Here is a 24,810-nt window from a genome sequence, read left to right as displayed (position 1 = left end):
AGGTGTGCGGGAATTCTGGGGGGGCACGTGTGGCGGGCACAAAGGACAATAATTCCGCACACCAGTGGGTGGCGCGAGCGTCCAGGCGGGGAACGAAAGCGCATGCCCCGCCTTTCGACTGATCGGCCATGCCCGGAGTGCGAGCTCTTAATAAAGACACTGTTTGTACCAACGCGTTGTGGCCTACCTCTCTGGCAATCGAGTCGTGTGTGCACAGCACCACAATATTCCATTTTATACACAATTGAAGTTGAAAAAAAAAATTCAAGTTCCAAAAAAAAAAAAAAAAACCCTTAGGACACACACGGGAGAAGTAGGTGCACAACAGAAGTTTGGTACGATTTCACAAAAGCTTGAGGGAGGAGTTGAATATCATTGTAGCTCCCACCTCGAGTGACCTTAAAGGCTTTATGGCAGGCAGTATCTCATTAAAAAAGAAAAAGCAAAAAAAAAGACTCTGCGCTGAAATATATATGTGTGTGTGTATATATATATTGTTACCGATCGCGGATTAAGATGTTAGTTACCGAGCGGTTTGGTATTGCCGCGACCGTTACAGGATCCCTGACTCACCCGATTCACCCAGAACTTTGGCCGTATCGCACCACAGCTGCTCAATGAGGGAAAAGACAAAAACGACGCAATGCAAGAGGAAAAGGAATAAAACGAGAAGACGTACAGACGAGTAATGGGGTTTATTATTTACACACACAAGCAAAAAGGAGCAATCAAGTTTTATTTACAACACATAAGACGCAGGTGACACAGTGCAAATTTTAGCTTACCTACAGACTTAATTAAATACCCAGGGACAGAACAAACAAAACAAACTCACGTATACAAGAAGGATGGAATGGAAGGAATGTTGGAAGGAGGAATGGGAAGGTTCAGCTGGGGCAGATGGTTCGGGCTTGATCCCGCACGGGACGTCGGCTGGACCTCGACGGCCACCGATGCCACCGCTATTTGGTCCCCGCGGGGTAACGGGTTGAAGCTGCCTGGTGGAGTCAACGCTGCCTCTCTGGCTCAGCTCAGGGCGCGTCTGCCGTCTCTGGCGCAACTGCTGGTAATGGCCCTTGGCACCTTCTCTCTCTTGGCCCTGGTGTCTCCTCACCATTGACAACTCAACGCAACCAACGCAACCACTGCCCCTCGACGCCACCACTTCTCACCACCGACTTCTTACCACCGCAACCAACGCAACCACTGACCCTCCTCTGGCAACCGACTCAGACCAACTCTCCGTGCATCTCCCGTTTGCGCCTTTTATAGCGCCTCCAGCGATTACGCCGCCGGCGTTTTGGACACGCCCATCGGGGTGCTCACCTCGGCCCTGGTTGGTCGCGCGACCCTCGGGCTCCCCCCTCGATGACGACGGGCGGGTACGCCCCTCCTCCCCTCTATGACGAGGTGGAGACACGCCTTTCTTCTCCGACTCAAGCACATGGTCAATGGCGGTTATTGGAGGGGAGGTGATTGGGAATCGAGGGCTCAGCAATGACGAGAGGGGATGTAATATGGAAATGGAGGTTTTGGGGATGGGAAGGAAAGGGGATCTATTCTCTTTCACTGGTGCAATGGAGTACTTCAATTAATGGGAGACACAGCCTTACACTAATACACATAATAAGGATATAACTGTCAAAAAAGATATATCGTGTCCTGCATGTATGTTTTATGGACTAACTACGGGAACGCCCTTTGACCTTTATACAACCACAAACGGAGGGAGGAGGGGTGATATTTTACAACAACCTTTTACAACAACATTTTACCACAACAATAAATAAAAAATACATTCTCATATCTACAACACTGCACCCTCCTCCCCTTAGGCACGTCCCGGGCCTATAACTTTTACCTTAGTGTGGCACGTAGGTGTAGTTCCCTCTACTTTTAACCTGACCCTGAGTGCGACAGTTTTAAAACATAAATAAATGTGTCCCGCTGCTCCATTGCACCCTGCCTAACAGACTTACGCCCACAGTTAACCGAATTGCGGAATGGTCTTCAAACTATACACTGACGGTGGGAAGCATTATTTACAATGACGCTATTTTTATTTACAAAACTAACCCAGGACCTGTGATTGTTCTTTCTGGGGGGGAGACAGTCTGCTCTGCATCGACGCACCATGAACGCACCCAAAAACGCACCAATACAAGCACCCAAGCACCAATCGGTGCAGTCACCATTGTTCCAGAGTGTTCAACAAAAATAAATTCAACAACCCCTAACCCTGCAGGTGTCTCTTGCTCTTCGGCTCCCTCTGCTGGTTATTATTATTTGTTCTTCCAGATGTTGTCATTCTTTTGCTTTGCTTACTGGCGGCCTATTTGTATTAAAACTTGCACCCAATGTGTCCTTTTCATTTATTTTATTTATGGCCCACAGGGCCGACTCGTGTGGTTCACCTGTGGGGCATCGGTGCCCTGTGGCCAAGGTCCGCCAGCAAGATTTCAGGCCCTCATGGCCGGTTCCAGCAGAGGGGCCATGCCCCAACCCATGGGGTCCATAAGTGGTGCTCGGCCACAGGCATGTGGTCCATAATGTGGTGCATCGATGCAGACAGCTGGTTCTGGGAATTTCGGGCGCACAATGGCCGACCCACGCACGCTCCCCTCGGCACCCAATGGCGCACAGGTCATGTGGGAGACAAAAGGGGAAAGACAATTGAGTGAGGGGTAAGGTCACAAGGGTACACATCAATAAGGCAATGCAAGGTGAAATGCGTACGGAGGGCGAAGTGAGAAAGCTCGTCCCTACCGTACGTCACCCCCCTGTCACCTACCCTACCCTTGCCCTTACCCCATATGTACAAAAATCTACACATTTACAAATTCGTCACTACTGTCACGTCTTCCCCATATTTCCCCTATACCAAATTCGTCTCCACAATCCCTCTACTTCAAAATTTGCCATCACCAAATTCATCATCAATCCTCATAAGGAGGCAGAGATGGAACATCAAAGCACAATGTCACACCCACGTCATGATGCGTCTCACCATCCAAACATTTGCACAGTAAAAATAACAAAACATGGCATGGTGTGGAGTACCTGTCACCTCAGGTGAGTGGATGCAGATGGTGCGAGGAGACTTCATCCTAACTACTTTCTAAATGACATTAACACACTTTACACTACCCGGGGTCTTCCCCTGCCAATCCATTGGCCACTTACACTATGGGTTCTAAAAACCAATTCCCATTGACCAAACTGTGGTGCTTCTCAATTTGGGGTCTCATTCCCCCGATTCATCTCCCGGTGCCCTCGCACAATTTCTGGGCTGCGACGTGTAACTCTCCCAGCAGGTCTACCCACCTGCACACCTCCACCACTGTAGTTGCCACCCGAGCTTACCTAGCTCCTCACCCTAACCTATCTAACTGGGGCAGGCCCCTCCTGGCTCTGTCACCCCTCTCGGTGCCCTCTGGCACTGGGTTACCCGGGTCCGTCCTCCGGATCCTCGGGCCCCATCCACTACTACCGGCTCCCAGAGCCCACCTGCGGCCTCACCTGGCCGACATCCTCACAGTGGTGGAGTGCCCAACCAACTACACACACTAACAGGCTACACGCCCAGCCATTTCCACAACACTAATGCACCCATCCAAATACCATTCTTTCACCTCGCACCACAGATGCCAATATCCAACCACAATTTACCTGTACCCTCTACCTAACACTTACACTACCCGCCCCGGGTATCCGTGATGGGGGTCCACTCTTCCCCCATTCACACCTTCGCACCATCCACTCCACTCCACAATTTCCACCATACTCACTCCACGACCATCCATTCCAATACTCCATACCATTTATTCCATACACCTGTCTTTCATTCACCTGTCGTTGCACACCTGTGCAATCCTACCTGGTGCCACCTGCACCCTCCTCCTCTTCCTGGACCATTTGGTCAACACAACACGCAATCACCACTACTCCCTCATACACTGCTCCACACACCTGTTCAGTTGCACACCTGTGCAATCACACCTGTTCAATTCTCACCTGTTCAATCTTCACACACACGGCATCATCTCAGCTAACTACTCCCCTCTGAAACTTGCGCTTCCCAGTCGTCCCTTTAAACTATTGCGCTCCCACGTCATTATCATCCACACTAAACTACCTGCCACCCCACTACAGGTATCAGTCACTAACTAATCTTAACGTTACCTAATGTCATCTTCGCTAGATCCCTACCAATATCCAAGCCCTCCCTGGCTCGGTTGTCATAGCCACCCCATAATCTATAGCTCCTTTGCCCCCACCTGTGAGGGATGGTGGATTTGCCATCCCACCACATCGGGGGTCTCTCACTATAAATTTTGCGCGTCCAAATTCCAACCAATTCAAAAATTTTCCATTTACTGCCAATTCTACCCATACCATCATCAAATTTTGCTTTTTTCTAATTTCGGGGCCAAAACACTATCCTCATCACCCGTCTACTTATTACATCCTCTCGGTGCGCCAATTCACGTCTACAGCCCGGCTTCGTACAGCCGAGCAATGAACGCGGATTATTTTGTGCCGGCGGCTGGATGCGTCCCGCATTCGGGGCAGGGGCGGGGGCTTACCCGGGCCGAGATCCCACGCACCACCTCGGCGTGGAGCCATCCAATGTCCCGATCTCGACCTGCCGGCACGTCTCAATAGAAAGTGGTCGCCATGACGACCCTTCCTATCGGGCGGCCCGCTCCGCCTAGTGGAGCCCGGACGCGGCCGTTCCAAGCGAGGCCCAGCGTGGATCGCGCACGGCGGTCCTTTCGAACCCGCCGTGGCTCGGATCCCCGCTGGTTCTCGCGGCACGCGAAGCTGCCCGACGCGCACCGAGGGCCCGATTCGGCTATACGTCGTTCTAACCTTTAAACCGGTTACCGTCGATGCTTCACCTGGACGCTTACATGCATACGCTACCCCTTTCGTGCTCATACATGCAGACGTTTCCATGCTCTTGGTCGTACCTTCTCTAACACACCTCGGTACACTCATTCCGCTCACCGACTTGGTCACACACCTGAGCACCGAACACCTTGGCACACATTCGTCGCTCGCACACCTCACCAACACACCTCCTCGCGCCCCCTCCTCGGTCACCTCCTCTGTGACCATCACAGGTGTGCTTTCACTCGCACACCCCACCACGTGCCTCACGACCAATTCCAGCGTGCATTCCCACTCACGCTCTACCATTCCAGGTGTGCATCCTTTCCATTCCAGGTGTACATCCTCGCTCACCTGCCACAACCAACTCACGCTCCGTGTCACTCTCACTACTCTCACCTCCATTCTCGGTCGCGCACTCACCCTTACTCTCGACAGCGCACTCTTTCCTCGTGCACCTGTCCGTTACACACCTTTCTCGCGCATCCTCTTGCGCACACTTTTTCGTTACTTCCTCCGTAACACTCACCACACCGCGCTTCCCTGTGCTCCCTCGCACACGCGCTTCGACCAACTCGCTCCTGACGGCACACTCACTCCTCGGCGTGCACTTTTTCCTCACACACCCCATGGTCGGACATTCTCGCACACCTCTTTTTTCGCACACCAGACCTGTCGCACACTTCACCCACGGCCTCTCACGAACACCCGGATCCAAACCAATCCCCAAGCCGACTGAAGCTTTCCTCACATCATATACATTGCCACTCACCTCCGTACATCGTCTCCGCACCTCCTTTGCCACCTGCAAACTCTTTATTTGGTTAGTGAGCAGCACATTATGAGTTGAGCACCGACCTTGTACCAATTCCATTACTTCCTCCTTTATCTCCCTCTTAGTTTCCCTCCGTCTCTTCTTAATTTCACTCACCCCCTCTTCCACCTCCTCTAATTTTTCCTTTACCTCCTTCATCTCCCTGTGCGCCCCCTCTATCTCTTCCTCTAACGCCACTTTAACCGTTTCTATGTGCATCCTCACCTCTCGGTCCTTCGTCTCTATTACTTCTGTCACCTCTTCCAACTTCTTCGTCAACCCCTCATGTACCATCTGACATTCCTTCTGTGTCGCTATTAATTCATTTTTTATGTCCTTTTGTGTCGCTTTTAACCCCCCGATTATTGCAGTGTTCTTTTCCACTTGGTCCGCTAGTTCCCTTTGTCCGACTGTCAGCTGTTCTACTCCCTTCGTCAGATCCTCTATTCCCCCCTGTAACCTAGCCGTATTATTCCTCACTTCTTTTTCCATACGCTTCTCACCTCGCTTTACCTCCTCGCGTAGCCCAGAGACCTCCTCACTTACACCTCGTCGTATCTCCTCCATCTGGTTCCCCATCTGTTCGATTTCCCGGGCGGATTGCTCCCCTATTTCCCGCAATTTGTCTTCCATCCTATTTTCTAACCCCATTAACCCATTTTTCACCCCCTCTAACCCATTGTCTAACCCCTCAAATTTAGCTTCTAGCCGTTCCCCCATTTCTCCCATTTTGCCCCCCATTTCGCCCCCCAATCGCTCACTATCAGCCCTCGCTCCGTCCCTCATTACCCCCATTTGGCCCTCCAATCGCTCACCCTGAGCATCCATCCGGTTCCCCATTACCCCCATTTGGCCCCCTATCCTGTTTTCCATCCCTTTGAAATTATCGTCTGTTTTTACCATAAAGGCCATCATCTGTTTCATAAACAGGTTCAAATCCATTGGCATCTCGGGTTCGACTACCGCGACCATGGGCGTGGCCAAATTTGGTGCCGCTGTAACCACGTGCGCGAGAGCGCCATTTTGTGCACCTGATACTCCCTCAACCGCCTCCTCATTGCTCCCCTCCATTTGATCCTGGGTTACTCCTAAACCCTCTATCTCTCCCACCGGCATCCCGTCGCCTTGACCAGCCATGGCGCGATTTCAAAGTTCAGGTTTTGTAAAACAAAACAAATTTCGGCCGCTCCAAATTTTTGACCAAATTTTTTCTAGATGTTTTTTTTTTTTTAATTTGGTTCGGGCTCCGAATCCCACTCCCAGACACCAATTGTTACAGATCGCGGTTAGATGTTGTAGACCGAGCGGTTGGTGACCGCGACCTAACAAACTTACCCGATTCCACCCGAACTTTGGCCGTATCGCACCGTAGCTGCCCAATCTGGAAAAGACTAAAACGACCGAATGCAAAGAGGAAAAGGAATAAAACGAGAAGACGGACAGAAGAGTGACTGGGTTTATTATTATTTACACACAAGCAAAAAGCAAGCAGTCACGTTTATTTACAACACATAAGACGCAGGTGACACAGTGCAAATACTAGCTTATCTACAGACTTAACTTATTCCCAGGACAGAACAAACAAAAGACACTGACTCACGCGGGGAATTGCAGGAATGGCAGGATGTGGATGGCTGGAGGGAGAGGGAGGTCCAAGGGGGTCCCGCAGCACAACCGGCGCGTTTTGCAGCCGCCGTTCAGGCCAGGCCCCACGCTGCTGTTTTGGCTGCTGTTTACGTCGCGTGCTTTGCCAGGCCTTGTCCCACTCGTCTGGTCCAAACCCTCAACTCTTTCTTGTTTCTCTCACTCCTCACCACCGACTCCTCACCGCAAACAACTGACCACCGACTCCTTACCAACGCAACCACTGACCCTCCTCAGGCAACCGACTCAGACCAACTCAGACCAACTCCTTGTGACCAACTCCAGGCCTTTCTGTCTTCTGCTCTCCTCTGTCAAAACGCATCTCCCCCTGGACACGCCCTGCCTTGGGTTATATAGGCCCCCGCCCCTCAACCTTTGCGAACCTCCCCGATCGCTCTTCCTCCGCCCTCTCTAGCCAAACCCCTGGCTCATGGTTGGTCGCGCGACCCTCGGGCTCCGCCCTGGATGACGACGGGCGGGCACGCCCCTCCTCCCCTCTGACGAGGTGGAGACACGCCTTTCTTCCCCGACTCGAGCCTCGTGGTCAATGGCGGTTATTGGAGGGGAGGTAATATGGGCAATCGAGGCTCGGCAATGATGAGAGGGGATGTAATATGAAATGGAGATTTTGGGGATGGGAAGGAAAGGGGATCTATTCTCTTTCACTGGTGCAATGGAGTATTTCAATTAATGGAAGACACAGCCTTACGCTAATACACATAATAAGGATATAACTGTCAAAAAAGAGATATATCGTGTCCTGCATGTATGTTTTATGGACTAACTACGGGAACGCCCTTTGACCTTTATACAACCACAAACGGAGGGAGGAGGGGTGATATTTTACAACAACCTTTTACAACAACATTTTACCACAACAATAAAAAAAAAAAACATTCTCATATCTACAACAATATATATATATATTCTTGCGAATCTCGCTGCCGGCCTTCTCCCCTTACCAAGGGGGCATTAGTCCCCTTGTCTTTGACTGGCCGACGGGACCCGGGACCTATGACGTCCTTCCCGGACAGCGCAAAATAGGGTCCTAGGACTAAAATCACTATTACCTAATTACTCGCGCTGCCCTGAAACGAGGAAATAAGCCCCGCATGAATCACGCTGAGACGCTGAGCGGTGCGTACACGTGATCCGTGCCATTTATATGGTGACCCCGGTTCTAACGATCTTGTTCGTACCACGCTTAGCCAATGGAGAAATCACAAAGGCGATCGAATTGGGAAGAAAGGAATAACAAGATTTATTTACACTATTTACAATGCTTTCAGAAAAGAGGGGACACAGTGCAGCCTTAAAACAGTCTTAACTTACTCCCAGGGTAAACGGGCCCGTCTCACACACAGACACACTCACACGGGGCTTGCAGCTGCAGGATGATGTTCACCACGTCCAGGGATGGCTCTCGTGCAGCTCCCTCCGGCCTCTGGTTCGTCTCGGGCAGATGGTAAGTAGAGGGTCAGGAGCCCTCCGTTTGTCGTTTGGCGCACACGGGATAGTACGGGGCGAACGGTAGGGTCTGGGCTCTGGCGGTTGTCGGTTAACACCGGCGGCTATTGCCGTGTTCACTCGCGTGGCTGAATAGGCGATATTCGCCACTGGCGCGTCTGGCAGCCTTTCCTTCAGCGCGTACGTTATACCGAGATATAGCGCAATGCCCCCAAAGTGAGCGCTGCGAATCACCTTCTTCACAGTCCTCTCGCGTGCGCTCTCCCCTTGCGAGTTCTCTCATGCCAATCAGTCCTCCTCGTTCTCCCTCATGCTCTCAAGTCCTTTCAAAGGCAGTCCTCCTGGTAAGTCCTTTTATCACGCCCTTTCCCAACATGTCCTGCTTGTAGGTCCTGTTCAAGGGCTTTGTGCCAAGACTTTTATAGGCACGCCCTGCGAACCTTTGAGCACTTACCAGACGCGCCTTGTCACGCCATGCCGTTAGAGCCCTGGTTGGCTAGTGGCCCTTACCGTCATCGCCTCTGATGCGCTGCCTTGACGCCGCCCCACCCCGACCCCGCGCTCCTCCCTCCTCGGTCTACCTCGTGTTACTCGACTAGCGAGCGAACAAAGGGCAGCGAATGCTGCTGGCAGCCAAAGCGTAATAAATGCTGTGGGTAGCCAAAGCGTAACAAACTGAGGGATCAGCCAAATGGGGCGCGGGATCAATTATGCCCACAGGTGGAACTTGGAGGGTGGACGCAAAATGAAAGGACCTAAACTCATGTCTTTACACAATGCAGATATTACTAGTGGAAATGGCCTCTACTCACACATACTATGACATAACTAATACTCTAAGGTGGCCTACGTGTTGCTCGTGGACTAACTATGAGGGGCAACCCTTTAATCTTTAATGATCAATATGTGCCAATCTCAAAACCGTAGCACTGCCCCCATCCTTCGCCAGACTCGTCCCCGAGTCGAACCCACACAAGTGAGAACGACCGATTTTGAGAAAGGTTCAGGACTACTCTTTAAATTATGTGTGACACTTAGATGTGGTTTCCCTCTACATTTAATCTAACACCCTGTGTGTGACAGTTTTACAACACTAGATATGTCCCACCTACTGCATTGTGTACTAACTAACAGACTCACACCCACAGCTAACCGAATTGCAGAATGAATTCTCAATCTAAACATAAAGCCGGTGGGGAGCATGTTATTCACAACACTAAACTAATTATTTACATCTCAATAACCCAGGACATGTTCTTTTGTGGGAAAGAAAATTTGGAGGAGAGAAACAACAATGCAATGTACCAATACACCAATACACAAAAAAATGCACAAAAATGCGCAATCACGTCAAAATAAATGTCACATTTGCTGCTTGGCTGCTGCTTGGCTGCATCTTCTTGCTTCCTGCTTCATCTTCAGTGTGCCATAATAAAAACTTAAAGATCTTCTTTCCTGACACACCAAAGCATAAAATGCACAAACCGCGTCCGTTTTTACTTCCAGCAGGGCCAATCTTATGGTCCATCTGCGTGGCATTGACACCACTTAAAACCAGTGGTCCACAGTTGCAAGGTAAAGTTTGCAGCAAACGTCTGCTCAGCAAAGACGCCAGGCCACAGAACGTGTGGTCCATAAGGTGTTTTGGGTGCAGCAAAAGGTAGCAGACGTGCGGCACAGGTGTCGCAACGTGCCGCAGCACAGTTCAGGGTTCCTGCACACTCCCCTCCAAAAAAAATGGGTCCATGGGTGGGGAGGAAAACAAATCACAGTTAGCAGAGGAAAGGGCGCAAGGGTACGCACAAACACAAGGCAATGCAACATGAGGGGCATGGGAGAGCGAGCAGAGAAAGCTCGTCCCTAACCGTTCGTAACCGCCCCCCCCTCCCCCCTCCCCCCATGTCAGCTTACACTACCCTTGCCCTTCCCTGTATTTACACTTTACAAATCCGTCTCTACGTCTTGTCTCCCATATCCCCCTCTATACCAAATTCGTCGTCCAATCCCTCCCAAGAAGGAAGAGATGGAATACCCACAATGTCTCATCACGTCGAGATGCGTCTCACCCACTCAAATCGTTTGCAAAACCTGGTGTGGAGTTCCGTCTCCCCTGGTGAGTGGTTGTGGATGGTGCGAAGAGATTCTCATCCTAACTATACTCTAATAACATTAACACACTTAAACGACCCACGGTCTTGCCCTGCCAATCGGCATCTTTAAACTATTTGGTTCTAAAAACCAATTCCCATTGACCCACCCTGTGGTGCCCTCCAAATTTGGGTCTCACTCCCCAATTTTTCAATCTGTGCCTTTGCACAATTTCGGGTCTGGGTCGTGTGGCTCCACTAGCAGGTCTACCTACCTGCGCACCTCCGCCACTGAAGTCGTCACCCGAGCTTACCTTGCTCCTTGCGACTACCCTAAATCTGGGAAGGCCCCTCCTGGCTCTCTCACCCCTCTGATGCCCTCTCTGGCATTGGGCTATCCGGGTCCTCTCCTAGGATCCTCGGGCCCCACTGAACACTACTCTGACTGGCTCCCAGAGCCTACCTGCGGCCTCACCTGGCCGACAGACTACCAGTGGTGGGGTGCCCCAATAACCATACACACCAACAAATCCCACACGCCCAGCCATTTCCACAGACTCATGCACCCATCCAAGCACTTCTTTGCTACTACCTGCACCACAGGTGTCAATATCCAATAATTTACCTAAACCCTCTACCTAACTTTAAACTACCCTCCCCGGGTATTCGTGAAGGGGTCCATCTTTCCCCATTCACTCCTTCGCACCATGCATTCCACACCTTTTAGGTCACACCAAGCATTCCACACCACTCATTCCACACCATTTATTCCACACACCTGTTTTCCACTTGCACCCCATGCAAGTCAATTCACTCAACACAATTCCATTCGTCCTCAATACACCACTTATACACTTTTACACACACACAGCATCATCTAACTAACTACTTCCCTCTAAAACTCATGCTTTCCCGTCTTCCCTTACACTAAGCACTTCCCTCGTCATTAACATCCACCTAATCTCTCTACGTCCCCTCTACCTGTACAAATGTCACTACTTAAATCTCATGTCTCCTATTGTCAACTTTCTAAATCCCTAACAATATCCTAGCCCGCCCTCAGCTAGTTTACATTGCCATCCCCATAATCTATAGCTCATGTGCCCCAACGAGGGATGGTAAAACGACCATCCCTCCACACCAGGTACCATTCCCCAATACTATCGCCAATCGTCCACTACACTCAAGCCTCTCGGTGTGGAAATACATCGTCATTACAGCTCGGCTTCGCAAAGCCGAGCAATGCATGCAGGTGGTTGGTCTCCTGTAGGTTGGGTCCGTCCGGCATTTTCGATTCTGGGGAGGAGGCATGCTTGGGCCATGGTTCCAGGCACCACCCCGGCGTGGAGCCTTTCGGGTCTCCGGCACGATGGGCAAACCTCCCACGGTCGGAGCACTGCGCCCGCCAGGGGGCGAAGTTCCCACCTCTCCTACCCCCCCCCCCTCGAACCGTGCCGTTTGCCTCTTTCGCCACGGCACGGCACCGACCAGACAGGGCGGGGCACGGCATGAATCGTGCACGCCGCCGCGGCAACGATCCCCGCCGGTCCCCGCAGCACACAAAGCACCCGACTCACTGAGGGCTCGCATCGTCTATTCGTCACGCTAAACGCTGCCCCATTCCGCGTCGATGCCCGAGTCACATTCTCACACCGAGGTGCTCCAGCGCCTCCCATACACCCCCTGCATTCCGTTATTGCACTTTCTCTCCGTGCATTCTCTTTCCTTACACACTCAGGTGCACACCACTCAGGTGCACTCACGCCCCTCACACACTCCATTATTACACATCCTCACGCACATCCTGGTGCACTCATACCACTCGCACACTCCGTTACACACTTCTCTTCCATGCACCCCTCTCGTGCACTCTCTCTTGTTACATCCTCTGTAACACCCATGGGTGTGCACTCTCCGGGTACACACCCACTCAGCGCAGACTTACCCACGGGTGTGCAATCTCCTGTTGCACACCCAATCATGCTCTCTGGTGTGCAGTCCCGCACACTCTCCTCAGCCATTGCACACTCTGTATCACACTCCATTCCACACTTCTCTTCCACGCACTCCTCTCATGCACTCTCTCTCGTTACACACTCACGCTTCAGTGCCGTTCGCACACACGCGCCACTCACTCTCGTACACCTCCCCATGGACCTTCCACGAGCGCCTGGGTGACGTCGCGATCCCAAGCGCGCGAAAAATCTTTTCGCGCCAAACATTTTCGTGCCAAACATTTTCGCGCCATACACGCTCCTACTCACTTTCGGGACCCTTTTCCACAGCAGCATCTGCAAACTTTCATTGGGGTTAGGCAGCACGACAACACGATGTCAATCAAGACTTTGAGTACATATTCCATCTCAATCTCCGATTTAATTTCTGACTCTGCCGTCTCTTCGTCCCCAATTTCCACTATTTCTTTTATTTCAATTATTTCTAGCTCAACGACCGCCGGTGCACATAAAATTTTATTTCCCAAATCGGCGGCCGTCGGCTTTTCCACACCCCGAGTCGCGATTTCTACCCTGGTCAACTTAACTGCACTTCGCTCAGGCTCACTTTCCACGCGTTCCTCGCACCGCGTTACCTCGTTGCGTACCAATGCGACTTTCCCGCTCGACCTGCGCCTTATGTCCTCCCCCATCTTTCTTATTAACTCCCCTCGGGTGTCAATTCTGCTTTCCAGCCCGATTTTTACCTCTTCCAATTCACCCCCCATCTTGTTTTCCAACCCTTTTAGTTCCCGGGTAGATTTGTCCCCCAATTTTTTATTTTTTATTTTTTTATTTTTTTTACAGAATCGAGGCTAGTGAAAGAGCTAACATTTATCACAAACAAATCAAACAGACAAACAAACAAAGTATATAAAAAGGGGAGCGGTAGACAAGATGGGGAGAGAAGGGGAAGCACACAAACACAACATTTGAGATCAGGGACATCGGGATTCGGGAATGTGTGGGAGGGAGAGGGCTTGGGGGGAGGCGGCGTGAAAATTCTTTCAATTGGCTACTTTGCGCATCCATCTTTTTCTCCTGGATGTCCATTCTCCCATTTATTCGATCCCCCTCCATTTTTATGGATGCCTGTATCTGCGCCATGAATTGCGCCATGGAGGCTTGTATGTCTATCACCCCCACTTGCGCAGCGGGCGCAGCCCTCGTCTCCATGTGTGAGGCGCCGCCATTTTCTACTCCTGCTACCGGCCCCTCATCAATGTCCTCCTCTATTTCTCCCACTTCTTCCCGGGGGTCCTGGGTTATCGATTCTAACTCCTCATCAGATACATCCTCTTCTACCCCCACCGGCATCCGATTGCTTTGGCTAGCCATGGCACGATTTAAATTTAGATGTTACAAAACTAAATTTCGGTCGCTCGTAATTTGAGTGCGTTAAGCGCACTTCGGGGTCCCAATCCCACTCCTGACACAAATTGTTGCGGATCTCGCCGCCAGCCTTCTCCCCTTACCAAGGAGGGATTAGTCCCCTTGTCTTTGACTGGCCGACGGGACCCGGGACCTATGACGTCCTTCCCAGACAGCGCGAAATTGGGTCTTAGGACTAGAATCACTATTAAATAATTACTCGCGCTGCCCTGAAACGAGGAAATGAGCCCCGCACGAATCACGCATGCTGAGATGCCGAGCGGAGCATACACGCGATCCGTGCCATTTATATGGTGACCCAGGTTCTAACGATCTCATTCGTACCACGCTTAGCCAATGGAGAAATCACAAAGGCGATCAAATTGGGAAGAAAGGAATGACAAGATTTATTTACACTATTCACAATGATTCAGAAGCAGAGACACAGGGCAATCCTTACACAGTCTTACTTAATACCCAAAAGACTACGGGCCCATTTCACTCACACTCACACAGGGATTGCAGCTGCAGGATGATGGTCCGCGCGTCCTGGGATGGCTCTCGTGCAGCTCCCTCCGGTCTCCAGCTCGTCCTGTACAGATGGATCCAGGAGAAGGCAGGAGCTCGTAGCGCACCGTTTGGACGCACAGGGTTATTCCAGGGAGAACGGTAGGGGGTGGGCTCTGGTGCGGTTGGCGGTTAATCACTGGCGACTATGGCCACGTTTACTCGTGTGGCTGGAATATTCGCTATTCGCCACCGGCGCATTTGGCTGTGGCCGCGTACTCGTACCGCCAACGCCTCTTATTCTTCCCCTCTGGCGCGTACGTAATATGGCGAGTTACAGTTCAAAGCCTCAAAGCCAGCGAGTCCTCAAATCCTCAATGTGCTATCGCAACGATGTTCTCTCCACAAGTCCTTTTTGATGCGCTCCAACAAGTGCTCACAATGCGCTCGCCCCCTCAACTCCAGTCCTCTCGATATGCGCTCGCTGTAAAAGTGCTCCTGAGGGCTTTTCACGTGGGCTTATATAGCCCCGCCCCGCGAACCTTCCCAAACTCACCAGACGTTCTCTGCCATGCCCTCTCACGCCATGCCGCCTGAGTCCTGATTGGTTGATGACCCTTATGGTCCCCCTACCGCTGCGGCCGATCTCAACCCTCCTTTGGCTTTCGAGGCCCTGCCTCATGTTAACTCGACTAGGGACAGCCAAATGGGGCGCGGGATGGATTCCGCCCATCGAGGTGGAATTGGAGGGTGGACGCAAAATGAACGGGACCTAATCTGATGTCTTTACACAACGCAGATATTAATAGGGGAAATGGCCTATACTTACACATACTATGACATAACTAATACTACAAGTGGGCCTACGTGTTGCTCGTGGAACTAACTATGAGGGGCAAACCTTTAGCATTTATTGAAGTCATATGTACAATCTCAAAACCGCAGCACTATATATATATATATATATATATAGATATATATAATATATATATATATATATATATATATATATATATATATATATACATATATATATATATATATATATGTCAAGTCGTAGATTCTTTATTGACAATTCTCTGTTATGACAGCCGACTGCATGTCCCAAGTGAGGTAAACCCCGCCGGGAACGCGAATAGAGCGGCGTGCAGGGAGTGTTGAGATTCGTGCGGAGGCACGAGGGTGCGCGCCAAGACGGGGGGGGCGGCGTGGCGTCATCGCGTTAAGATGGTTGTGCCAGGTCGATCGGCGATCTCTGAATTTAAATCGGATTTTTGTCATGTGTGTTGTGAAATTAAACGTCTATCCGAGAATCCTGGCAATGTTCGTTTTATTAAAAGGTGGTACAAACCTGCGTTTCCGCCGTGCGGCTCCGTGGAAGTTAGAGTAGAGTTATTGTGTTTTTAGGCAAAAGCCGAGCGAGCCGCGAGTCACGGGTGTGCTGTATGAGGTTGCTCGGAGGATGTGTGCCCAAATGCATTGTGGGTCATTGCGACTTTGCTGAATATCGGACGCTGGATGTCGGACGTTCATGCGCGCGTGGAATGTGTAGTTTCAAGCGGAGTGCTCGAATTGCAGATATAAACTTGAAAAACATTAATTATATAATCATAGCGGCGCCTGAATTCTAATAAACATGCTTCAGTTTGTGTTTAAAATGAGGTCATGCTGGACAATGGTATACGTGTGCTTTTTTCGAGGCTGGTCATAAAACCACGCCCACATGCGCTTGTTTTTGCGTAATGCTAGTAGAATGACATGAACCTATCGTTAACTATATATATTTTGTTTTAATCTCAGCAACGCATGAATCTGTATAAACATGCTTTGGATTACTCATGTACACAAACCCATAAAATATATGGGTTTGTTTGGCTAAGCATACACTTCTCTTTGTGAGTTACAGTTCTGTTTTCTCGGAGCCCAGAGAAACAATTGGTCCAAATGATAAGGAAAGGCTGACTCCCCCGAATGATAACGGTGGGAGGGACTCTCGCCAGTCGCTTCGTTCTCTCGGAGATTTTCTGATAATCGTATTCGTATATAAGTGAATGAGAATCAATGCGTTTTCAGGAAGGCTTGACTTGGCATGTTCTTGCTGTAGCTTGCTGTAGACGTCGGTCTCCTCCGGATCCGTATAAGTTGGCTTTAATAAAAAAACTGCGTCATTTTTCAGGCTATTTGTGGACTTCTTTGCAAACGAAGAGCTGATTCTTCACAAATGGTACCAGGAGTGGGGTGTCAACAGACGCGGAGGACGGGAAGCGGAACCCGGGCGACGGAAGGAAGGCTGCTCGAGGCCGGGACGCTGGCACTCTAATTTGATTAAGGTGAGCAATTGTCTTATACCAGAGGGCTATCTTTCCAAATTTGTACCTTGCTTCTTCGAACGGGTTCAGTCCGCTTCCCTGTCATCCGCGCTGTCTGCACTCGAACAGAATTGTAAGTAAAGGCTCATTTAGGCCTCAGAATGACGTGGTTTTGTTAAAGCCAGGATAAACAAGTAAGGATAAACAAGTAAGGACTTAACAGTAAGCTTAAAGTTACAGTTAGCACCAGGAGGGGAAAGTGAGGTCGGACAGCCGTAAAGGTTGAGCCAAGCCAAGAACTTTCCAGGAAGGATCAGCCCAGAGCAATAAGATGGGAAGCAAGCTAACGAAAGAAAGGGAACCCCTTAAGGGAACCCCGGCATCTTTCATGTTTAAGAGGCATCATTTTGCCGCGGTAAGACCATTAAAGGACTGGGCTGTGTTAACTAAAGATTTAAGTAGTCCCTGGCCAGAGGAGGGATCGTTTGCACTTGACAAGTTGGAAGTGTTGTACGGAGCTTTGGATAAGCTACAAAGGGAAAAGAAACACTTCCCACCCGATTACTGGAAAATGTATGGCTGGTGGGAAAAGGAAGGAATGAAGCGACTGGCAGCCTCAAGACAGGCTAGCTTGGCAGGGGAAGTACTGAAGCTTCAGGGCCAAAAGAAACAAGCTGACAGGGTTCAGCAGGACAAAACAATTAAGGAGGTAGTTAAGCTAGCAAATCAGCGGCTAATGCCGCTCGTCCATAATCCGGACCAAGACCCCGCGACAGGGGAGGTAGCCACCATGCCCCCACCCCCCCAAGCCCTGAGCCCTGTCCCCGGGCTACAGGCGCCACCTCTCCCACCCCCGCCCCTGTTCCCCCAGGGGTTAGACCCCCATAAAACTAGACCAGCCGCCCCTCAGGTTCACCTTAGCCCGGGCAATCCTTTTAGAGGACAAGAAATTAATGGGGCGGACAGCGGGTTCACGGCCCCAGAGGGGCCAGGAGAACTGTACCCCTCATTGGAAGGGTGCACGGAATCAGAGAACCCACAACCTGCAATTGGGATGTGTCCTTTAAAAACAATAGGACTGAACAGGGGGGCACCCATTAACATCAGGATACCCTGGAGGGAATCAGATTTGGCGTCTATGCAGGAGCGGGTGAGAACCCTGCTGGCTGAACATCCCGGTCAGATACCAGAATTTATGCGGTTGTGGATACAAAATACAGGCGCAGATTGGCGAGACGTCTGCCACATGGGGAAGGCTGTATTGCCAGCGCGGGTGTGGGACCAGGCCAAAGTACACGCACGCTGGCCAAATGTAGCACCGCCCCCGGCCCAAACCGCGGCCCAGACCCTCGCCGATTGGGAGGCCCTGGTCGACTTATTGTTGGCCGGGGTACACACCGCACTGATGCCAGCCGCGGGGCCAGATTGGAATAAAATATACGGCCTAAAACAGAAGCATGGCGAGGCAGCCCTCGATTGGAAAGAGAGGGTAGAACGAGCAGTGTTAAGGTGGGGAGGACTGGGCCAGGTGCGGGCACAAGATCTCCCTCACGCTGTAGTGAACAACTTTTTTGTAGAAGGAATGAGACCGACAGTTAAGAAGCGCATTCAAACGGCTATGATAGGATGGAGAAACACCCCAACCGACCAACTAGTCGAAGCGGCCGAACAATGTGGCGAGGGCGACGAGAAGAAGGCCGATGTTAAGGACGACATGTTGCAAATGCTCGTCCAGGAGAAACGGGACCGACTCAACCAAAATAAGAAGGGAAATCAAGGCCAAGGACGGGCCCAGAATCGGGACACCAGGTTAGAGCCCAACGAAGAGTGGGGGCGCGACGACGAAAACGAAAATGACGCTGATGACAACGACAATGGACGAGTCGACATGCGGACACAAGGGCCCCCTCCCCAAAATTGGAACCCACAAGGGCCCCCTCCCCAAAATTGGAACCCACAAGGGCCCCCTCCCCAAAATTGGAACCCACAAGGGCCCCCTCCACCGCAAAACTGGAACATGCAGGGGCCCCCTCCACCGCCGCAGAGCTGGGCCATGCAACCACCCCCTCCACAGACCTGGGCAGTACAAACGCCCCCTCCCCAGAACGGGTATCCACAGGGACCCCCTCCCCAAATCGATGGGCCTCCCCCAAGTTATTGGACCCCAAGCGGAGCAAACGGGAATGGGCCGCCACAATGGGGACAGCGGAACCAACAGCCTGCGAGGCGTCCGACGCAACAGGGTCAGCGCAACAGTAACAGGCATCCCGCATCCACCGCTCCACAAGGGGCGTGCTTCCGTTGCGGACAGATGGGACATTGGAAACGTGATTGCCGGGGGCCCCGCCAGGGATACCCGCCACAGAGAAATCAAGTAGCCTATTGACGGGACGCCGGCGGGCCGCCCGTAGAATGCCCCCTCTTGACTATGACACCAACCGAGGAGCCGACCTGGACACTAGACGTGGATGGGCAACCGGTAGATTTTCTCGTAGATACGGGCGCGACTCACAGTACTATTAACGAAGGGCAGCTACCATCTTTGCGCCCCACTGATAGAGATGTTCAGATAGTGGGAGTTTCAGGCTTGCCCCAAGCGCTTCCCATTTCAGAAGAGGTAAGAGTGGTGTGCGGCCCATTAGAGGCTAGACACGCTTTCTTGATGACTACCACCGCCCCGACTAACTTGTTGGGACGGGATTTACTTTGCCGTTTAGGTTGCCAAATTTCATGTACGGAGCAGGGAGTTTTTGTAGACGTCGCGGAATCCAAACGCGATCTGTTAATGACGGCATTGTCTCGGCCCGGCCCCACCGCATACTGGTGGAGCCTGGAAAAGGGGGCTTTGGCCTCTTGGGCACACGTCCTAGACACAGTATGCTCCCAGAGTGACGGGTTGCGAGATTGGCTGCACGTACACCAAATTACAACAGACATAAAGGACAACCCTCCCCATTGCACGGCCTACTACGATGCTAGGGGCGATGACGACGAGTACCGAGGAAAGATAAAGGGGTCAATAGGTAAGAATTCGGACCTAATATTGTCAAATATATGGGTTGGACGGGAGGGAATAGGCGTCGAGGTAACCCTAACCGCGGAACAGCGGGCGTTGTCTCAGTACCCCGCAGGGGTGGACGCCCATGTTACCCTCACCACCGCCAAAGGATGGCCGGCGGAAAGTATAGGATGGATGATGGGGCGTTTGCGAGAAATTCCGTGCAGCGCCATTTATGAAGTGGACCACTGGACAGTGACGATGCTCGACAATGACGAAGGGTATTTGATCACCCTTGAGGAGCAGAGTATAGAAGGAAAATTTGAAGAGACAGACCTGCCCCCAAAGGGCAACCACGTTGTACGAACGGTGTCTCAGGGCCCGGGCGAGTCCGATGACCTCTTGGAGGAGGTTCCGGCCGATTTGTGGTCCCAACACGACAACGATGTCGGGCGAATTCGCGATGCCAAGCCTCTGGTAATACCGGTCCAACCAGGAATGTCCCTCCCAAACGTGAGACAATATAAATTGCGGCACGAGGCCGATGCGGGCATAGAGCCAGTGATTCAATCTTTGGTGAAACAGAAAATAATTGTAGAAACTAACAGCCAATGCAACACACCAATTTTGCCCGTAAAGAAACCAATGCAGGATAAATGGAGGTTCGTGCAGGATTTGAGGGAAGTGAACAAAGTCATACAAGGCATACACCCAGTGGTACCGAACGCGGAAGGCCTTATGACATCTATTCCACCGGACGCAACACATTTTACCGTCATTGACTTATGCTCGGCCTTTTTCTCCGTACCCATCGCACCCGAGTCACAATACTTGTTCGCCTTCACCTTTAGGGGGCGCCAGTTCACCTGGACGGTGTTACCCCAAGGGTTCTCCGACAGCCCCACCCTGTTCTCCCGAGCGTTGCACCGCGATTTGGCAGACGTGGAACTAAAAGGGGGTTCGGTGTTGTTGCAATACATTGACGACTTGTTGATTTGTTCCCCTTCCAAGGAAGCCTGTGAAGTGGACTCCATGGCCCTGCTAAGAGCCTTGGCGGCCAAGGGCCACAAGGTGGGACGGAGAAAGCTCCAATTTGTACGGAAGGTAGTAACCTATTTGGGTCATGCCATTTCACACGGGAAGCGGGAACTGCATGTTGGACGGGTGACCGCCATCATGGAATCGCCACGGCCAAGTACGCAACGACAGATGTTGCGCTTCCTAGGTATGACGGGTTACTGCCGCTCTTGGATAATTGACTACGCGCTACTTGCTAAACCGCTGTACGAAGCCACTAGAGTAGGAGAACCAAACTACTTGGTTTGGACGGACGAATTGATGCGCTGTTTCGAGGGGCTGAAAAAGGCATTGGTAACGGCACCGACTTTAGGACTCCCCGATTATGCGAAACCATTCACCCTTTACACTCATGCAATAAGGGGTTTTGCTCAGTCCGTTTTGACACAGACTCATGGAGATAAGGAACGACCGGTAGCCTACTTTAGTAAAAAGCTGGAACCGGTCGAGCAAGGGTTTCCGGTGTGCCTGCAAGCCGTGGCAGCGGCTAGGTACGCTGTGGAAAGGACAGCGGACATTGTGATGGGGCACCCGGTAACGCTACAGGTACCGCACTGCGTCACTTCACTGTTACTACAGCGGACAACACAACATTTGTCGACCACTAGATTAATGCATTACGAAACAGCACTGATTACGGCCGCCAACGTCACCATTAAACGTTGCACTACACTCAACCCGGCCTCACTGATGCCCACCCCAGAGGAGGGCGAACCCCACGTATGTGTCGATGTAGTACAGCAAGTCTCCACGGTACGTCCGGACCTGAAGGACGTTCCCCTCAACGACCCCGATCGTGTGTACTACGTCGATGGGTCGGCTAAACGCGGATGGGACGGCTCTTTGCTATCTGGATACGCGGTGTGTTCAGATAGCGAGACGGTAGAAAGTGGGCGCCTTCCGCCCACATTTTCCGCCCAGCAGGCGGAGCTGTGCGCCTTGACTAGAGCATGCAGCTTGGCGGCGGACCTGGCCGTCAACATTTATACAGATTCAGCATACGCACACGGGGTAGTTCACGACAAAGGGGCAATCTGGAAGATGCGAGGCTTTCTCACATCCGCGGGTTCGGTCATAAAGAACGGCGAACTGGTTGAAGGGCTACTCCAAAGCATCTTGCTTCCCCGCGCTATCGCGGTAATTAAATGTCGCGGCCACCAAAGGACAGACTCTGACGTCGCCCGAGGCAACGCCAGAGCAGACGCAGCGGCAGGAAAAGCGGCCAACCAACAAATAGGACAGAACATGCCGATGGTAACGCGAGCAAAGGGGGCACACACGCAAACTGCCAACGTACCGACCTCAGGACCTACCCCCTCCCCGCAAATTGGGTGCACCATCATCACCGCCTCACCAACTAATGAGGACGTTATAAAACTTCAAAACGCAGCAACAGCAGCCGAACACAATGACTGGGTAAAAAGAGGGGCCACACGCCCCGGACCAAATGCGATGTGGACCCTTCACGGAAAACCGATAGCACCCAAGGAACTACTGCCTTGGCTGGCACGTATGGGACATCAAAATGGCCATGTGTGCCAGAGGGGGGTGATGGAACAGATAAACTATACCTGGGCGGCACCGGGACTGTCGCGAATCGCATCAGAGGTGTGCCGGTCATGCGCGGTTTGCCAGCAACACAACAGGGGGGCACCCCCTAGGCACCCACATAATGCGGGCCATCCTCGGCCAATCGGGCCCTTCTGTCATGTCCAGTTCGATTTTATTAACATGGAACCAAGTATGTCGTTCCGATATGTCCTGGTAATCGTGGACATGTTCACAAAATGGGTCGAGGCCTATCCATGCGTCAAGTCAGACGCCCCGACAGTAGCCAAGCGCCTCGTGCGGGATTTCATGTGCAGATTCGGCATCCCTCAGAAAATTTCGTCAGACAAAGGGGGCCACTTCACGGGAGAGGTGATTAAGGGTATCCTAAAGGCACTGGGCGTGAAACAATCTTTCCATTGCGCTTATCACCCACAATCAGCGGGACTTGTGGAACGCACCAATGGGACGCTGAAACTCAAGGTAGCCAAGATCTGTGCAGACACAGGTTTGAAGTGGCCGGAAGCACTCCCGCTGGCGTTAATGAGTATCCGGTCCACCCCGGGCTGCACCACGGGCCTTTCCCCCCACGAGATATTAATGGGACGACCTATGAGTTTGCCTGTTTCGGCACCGATGGACATGTCCAAACTTGACTTGCCTGTGATGGATGACATGCTTTTAAAGTTTTGCAGAGGATTGTCCAACGTGGCACGCAGAATTCACGCCCGGGTACGAGAGGCGTTGCCTGAACCAACAAGCCACGCCATCCACGACTTCCAGACCGGCGATTACGTGCTCGTAAAACACTTCACCCGCAAGAACGCCTTGGAACCAAGGTGGAAGGGACCAGTCCAGGTGTTGCTGACTACACCAACGGCAGTCTTTTGCGAGGGCAAGACTTCGTGGATCCACGCCACGCACTGTAAGTTGGCCATACAAGCACCAGACACTACACCACAGCAACCACAGTAAGGATGGGCCTAATCATAGGTACAATACTATTGATAGCGACAGCAGCTAGGGGAAACTCCGATTCCAATAGATGCGAAAACGAAACCCGACACCTCACCGTAACATGGGGACAAAGAGTATCACTACCATGTTTCGAACAGAAAGCCCTGCACACAAATTGGGTGAACATAAATTGGCTAGCACTGTCGGCAGGGCCTGGACGCGTTGGCATGGTACTACAAAAGCAACGAGAGTTCCGGGAAGACGGGCAAGCTAGCATTAAGACCTTGGCCCAACCAGGATACCAATGGGGAACCCCTGATTTTAAGCTACAAACACGCACACGCCTAGGGAAAGACATGACCATGCAGGTCCGGTGCAGCGTCTGGACCCCTGGCGCGGCCGGTGGCGAAAGGAACTACATACCATGCATCGAATACATACTCACGCCACAACCCCAGAATAAGGCCCCAAAGAAGGGTGAAAACACATATTGGAAAGTGGCCAGGGGGGTGGCAACAATTCAAAATAGGACACACTGCTGGTCGTGCATGCGCTTTCCCCAAGCAGGCACCACAGGAATACACATGATAGTGCTACCTCTGTCCCTCAATGACCTCTGCTCACAACCTATCGATTCCCCATGTTTAGTCACCACGCTGGAAAGAGAAGGGGTTGACAACGGCAAGAGTTGCAATCGACAATTTAATTATCGCCCGTCAATGATTGCCCATGTGGCCGAGAGGCCTGCCCCCGTCTGGGTCAAACCACAGAAAGGGAGGGTCTGCCTCCAGGGTTCCGGCCACTTGCGTATGGGAGAATCAGAATGCGCCTACACTCTCCCCGGGAAGCTGGGACAAGGGAGCTCGGGGATTACATTACGAATAGTACTGCAAGATAAACGCAACCACAACATAACGGCTATAACATTCTCTAGGGGGGTTAGTAGGATTAATGGGGTGGTAAAGGGACTCCAGTGCTTATCCACCCACCTGGTCCCACCCCATGGGACAATGTTTATATGCGGCGACAAGGCTTACCCCTATTTACCAAATAATTGGGGGGGCACATGTTATCTGGGTTCAGTCCTTCCTGACGTTGAGATACTGGATGAGCTAGACCCAAAGTCCTTGGACAGGCGTAATAA

At 51.7% G+C, this 24,810-nt stretch overlaps 1 long non-coding RNA gene across 1 annotated transcript in view; it reads left to right on the top strand.

Annotated features, from left to right (window-relative positions):
- LOC144891332 (uncharacterized) overlaps positions 1–24,810 on the top strand; it is a 336,322-nt gene that overhangs the window by 168,562 nt on the left and 142,950 nt on the right. The window lies entirely within an intron of this gene.

The sequence above is a fragment of the Myxine glutinosa genome, chromosome 3, assembly GCF_964187855.1.
Source record: "Myxine glutinosa chromosome 3, kmMyxGlut1.1, whole genome shotgun sequence".
Classification (NCBI taxonomy): domain Eukaryota; kingdom Metazoa; phylum Chordata; class Myxini; order Myxiniformes; family Myxinidae; genus Myxine; species Myxine glutinosa.
This window is presented reverse-complemented; position numbering and strand designations above follow the sequence as displayed.